The sequence below is a fragment of the Jaculus jaculus genome, chromosome 8, assembly GCF_020740685.1.
Source record: "Jaculus jaculus isolate mJacJac1 chromosome 8, mJacJac1.mat.Y.cur, whole genome shotgun sequence".
NCBI lineage: Eukaryota > Metazoa > Chordata > Mammalia > Rodentia > Dipodidae > Jaculus > Jaculus jaculus.
Window position 1 is genome coordinate 58402025 of NC_059109.1, and position 5031 is coordinate 58407055.

Genomic DNA, 5031 nt, shown 5'->3' on the forward strand with positions numbered 1-5031 from the left:
GGCTCTTAAATTCCTGATCCTCCTTCCTTCGTTTCCCAAATACTAGCAAGCCCCACTACACCTGACTGGCTTTCTTTCTTTTGGTCCCAGTATGTAGCCACCTTGCAGCAGCCTCTGGCTTCACCCTTCCTTGTGTTAGAATTCTAGGCCTGTGCTACTAGCATTGTGAAACTTAACATCAATTTTGTGGCTGTTGTAGTTTTAATATTTCTTTTCCCTGATGATCAGCAAGTTGGACATTATCACATGTTAACTGAACATTAGAAATCCTGCCTTAACCTCTTGAGTCCTGGGATTACAAGGATATACCGCCACGTTTATACAGGCTATATAGGAAGTTCTAGGCCAGCCTGGAATACATAGCAAAACCCTGTTTCAAAAAACAGAAACATGGGGCTAGAGCCAGTACCCACATAAGCCAGAAACACAAGATGGTACATGTGTCTGGAGTTTGTTTACAGTTCCTAGAGGCCCTGATGTACCAATTCTCTCTCTATCTGCCTCTCTCTATATAATTAAAAAAACAAACAAACAAAAAAACCCAGAACCAGGGCTAGTAAAATGGAGTTAGGGCGCTTGCCTGCAAAGCCTAACAACCCGAGTTTGATTCCCCAGTACCCACATAAACACAGATGCACAAAGTAGCACATGTGTCTGGAGTTCATTTGCAGTGGCAAGAGGCCCTGGTGCACTATTCTGACTGTCTCTCTTCTATCTCTCTCTGCTTGCAAATAAATAAATAAAAATTTTAAAAAAAACAGCAAGCCGGGCAAAATGGTGCAAGCTTTTAATCCCAGCACTCAGAGGACAGAGGTTCAAGGCCAGCCTGAGACTACAGAGTGAATTCCAAGTCTGCCTTGGCTAGAGTGAGACCCTACTTCAAAAAAATAAATAAATAAGGCCAGGCATGGGGGTGCACACCTTTAATCCCAGCACTTGGGAGGCAGAGGTAGGAGGATCGCTGTGAGTTCAAAGCCACCCTGAGACTCCATAGTGAATTCCAGGTCAGCCTGGGCTAGAGTGAGACCCTACCTCGAAAAAAAACCAAAAAACCAAAACAAACAAAATAAATAAATAAATAAGAAAAAGAAAAAAAGAAGGAGAAAGATGTCTGTGTCCTATTTATTTTCTGTTGTGTGTATGTTCTGTGCGTCTAGTATGTGTGCGTGAGTCCAGCTGCAGGACCATGTATGGTCATTGTTCCTGCCTTCCATCGAGTTCTAGAAAGGGTCTTTGTTGTTTGTTGTTGCATAGTCCAAGCAAGCTGGCTCATGGACTTCCAGGAAGTCTGTCTCTATCGTCCTTCTCACCATAAATGCACTGACATTTCAGGTTTGTGCTACTGTGTCCAGCTTTCTGTCATTTCTGGGGAGCTGAACTCAGTCCTCACATTTTCACAGCAAGACCTTTACACACTAAGCCTCTTCCCTAGCCCTAATGATTCCCTTTTTACATGCCATAAAACCCATAGCATTTATTTAGCATTACTAAGGATTAAACCTAGGGCATCCTGCATGCTAGGCAAGTGTTTTATGACTGAACTACATTCCCAGACTTTTACTTTTTAGTGTGAGACAGAGTCTCACTAGGTTGTCTGGTTGGTCTACATTTACCCAGTAGTCTAGGCAGTCCTTGAACGTGTACTCCTGCTTTAGCCATCCTAGTACCTGAGATCACAGGGATCACGGGCCTGTGCCACTAGTTTCTATACCATTTTTTGGAGACAAGGTGTGGAGCTCACTATGTAGTCCAGGGTAAGCTTGAACTCAGAAGTGATCCTCCTGCTTCAGCTTTCTGAGTGCTGGAAGTATAGGTGTGCACAATCATGCCTGGTTTGAGATTTTGATGAAAAAATAACAAGAATTTTCAGAATAAGGGCAAATTGAGATTTGGAGTCCAGGCAAAGAGAAAAGAAATGATTTCTGAAAAATTTACCTCATCAAATAATGGGGGCATGGTGGCATAATTACAGATGCTCTGGTAGTTTGAATGTCTGGTCCTTTAAACTCATCCTTTTTTTATTTTTTTTTTGGTTTTGTGAGGTAGGGTCTCACTCTAGTCCAGGCTGACCTGGAATTTCTTTATGTAATCTCAGGCTGGCTTTGAACCCATGGCATCCTCCTCCTTCTATCTCTGAGTGTGCCATCACACCTGGCTACAGAGAGAATGAGAATGCCAAGGCCTCTAGCCACTACAAAGGAACTCCAGATGCACATGCCACTTTGTGCATCTGGCTTTACTTGGCTACTGGGGAATTGAAGTTGGATCATTAGGCTTTGCAGGCTAGCGCCTTAACCACTGAACCATCTGTCCAGCCCAAGCTCAGTCATCTTTTATTAAACTTCCTACTTGAGCCCCTAGTAGGCAGATTCCTGCTAGAGGGGACATGTCACAGGGGGCAGATATGAGTCCAGTTCTAGAGTGTGTTTGGAGTGGATCTTCATTCCAGCCCAAAGGTGTGTAGAGAGCAGTTTGATCTAGGGCTGTTCTCATTTGTGTTGCTGATGTTAGCAATACCTCTCTGCTTGGATCTGTGAAAGGGTCAAGCTTCTGCCATTGATGGACCTTCCCTGGATCTATAAGCTTGAAATAAATCCCTTCCTCCATAAACTGTGTGTGGTTGGATGTTTGTCCTAGCAATGTGAAACTGACTATAATAGATTCACAGTTAGTTCTGTGCTTTGCTGCCCCAGAAACTTGATTCTGCCTTTTTAGTTGTAGGAATATTTCATGTTAACTAAATTAACAAGAGGAGAAATGAAGTAGGAGGTGGGTGTGGTGGCACATGCCTTTTATCCCAGCACTATGGAGGCAAAGGTAGGAGGATCCCTGTAAGTTCAAGGCCAGCCTGAGACTATATAGTGAATTCCAGGTCAGATTGGGCTAGAGCAAGACCCTACCTTGAAACCCCCACCAAAATAAAAAAAAAAAGAAAGAAAGGAAGGAAGGAAGGAAGAAGAAGAACTGGGTATAGAGGCAGAGGAGGTGGCTCAGTAGGTGAGAACACTTGCCACTTAAGCACAAGGGCCAGAGACCTACTGAGTCTGATTCCCTAGTATCCATGTAAAAAATATCTGGTCATAGGCATGCACATTTGTAACCCCATTTCCCAGGGCTGCACACCAGAGAATTTCTGGAGCTTGCTGGTCAAATATGGCAGCTCCAGGTTGAGAGACTCTTACCGCAAAGAAACACATGGATGAGCAATAGAGGAGGGCATCTGAACTTCTCTGTCCTCCTTCATGTTCATGGACACTCACATCTGCACATATACACATACACCACAAATACATCACATCATATACCACACCACACAAACATGTAAAATCAAAAGTAGATTTAACAGGGCATGATGGGTGGTTACACACCTTTAATCCCAGCATTTGGGAAGCTAAGTCAGGAGGATATCCACGAATTTTCCATGTAGTTTGAACTACAGAGTGAGTTACAAGTTAGCCTAGGTTGGAATGAGACCCTGATTCAAAAAATATGGGGATGGGTGATTGGGAAGATGTCTCAGCATTTGAATAAATGTGCTTTCTTTCAAAGCCAACAGGTTCCAGCTCATTTTACTAGTACCCATGTAAATCCAGAAGCACAAAGTAGCACATGCATTTGTAGTTCCTTTGCAGCAAAAGGCATTAGTGCTCCCCTCTCAAGTAAACTTAAGAGAGAGAGAGAGAGAGAGAGAGAGAGAGAGAGCAGCTAGGCATGGTGGTGCATGCCTTCAATCCTAGCAGAGGAAGGATGGTCACCATGAATTCAAGGCCACTCTGAGACTGAATTCCAGGTCTGCCTGGGCTAGAGTGAGACCCTACCTTGAAAAACTAAACAAAGCCAGGCATCGTGGCAGATGCTTTTAATCTCAGCACTCAGGAGGCAGAGGCAGGAGGCTTGTCATGAGTTCAAGGCCACCCTAACACTACATAGTGAATTCCAGATCAGCCTGGGCCAGAGTGAGTCCCTACTTCAAAAAACCAAAAAAGAAAGAAAGAAAAAAGAAAAAAATAGGTTTGAGGCACAGCATGATGCCACGTGCCTATTATATGGATCCTGGCATGGTGGCACACACCTTCAATCCCAGAACTTGGGAGGCAGAGGTAGGAGGATCACCATGAGTTTGAGGCCACCCTGAGACTACATAGTCCAGCCTGAGCTAGAGTGAGACCCTACCTCAAAAAACTGAAAAAAGAGAGAGAGAGAGAGAGACACAGAGAGAGAGAGAGAGAGAAAGAAAGAAAGAAAGAAAGAAAGAAAGAAAGAAAGAAAGAAAGAAAGAAAGAAAGGAAGAAAGAAAGAAAGAGAGAGAGAGAGAGAGAGAGAGAGAAAGAAAGAATAACTAAATAAACTGGACATGGTGGTGCATGAGTTTAATTCCAGCACTTGGGAGGCAGAGGTAGGAGGATCTCCATGAGTTCAAGGCCACCCTGAGACTACAAAGTCCAGGTCAGCCTGAGCTAGAGTGAGACCCTACCTTGGAAAACCAAATAATAATAATAATAACATTTTTAAATGAATAAATAAAAGCTTGATGAGATCCAAGCCAAATTTTCTTGAATCCTGACCTGCAGGCTAGAGTTGCAGATGGGGGGTGGGAGGCTACATACTTAGAAAGAGCCACAGTATTCAAGTGGACTGCCCATTGAGCAAAATGAATTCCCTCTTTGGTGGGTATTACATACCCATTTAGCCAAACAACAGTTATAGTTTCACCCCTAGGACTTCTGACCTCCCCAGGCATAGGCTTTTGTTAGGTTTTTTTAAGTGCCAGGCTTTTTTTTTTTCTTATGAAGCTGGCCTCAAATTCAATCAGAGCAATTGTTTCCCCCCATAATAGACATGCCACCATTGCACCAGATGGCACATTTATCCTGGCTGACCAGCTGAAAGGCTTGCAGAATCCACTGTTGGTTCAGAACATTTTCTCCCCCAGCAGGCTACATAGGTCTTTCCAGCATCCTGACAGCTAGTCAACAGGGAGAAGGCTTCCAGCTCAGCCCCAGCTTGATTTCTCTATGACCTGCAGCCCAA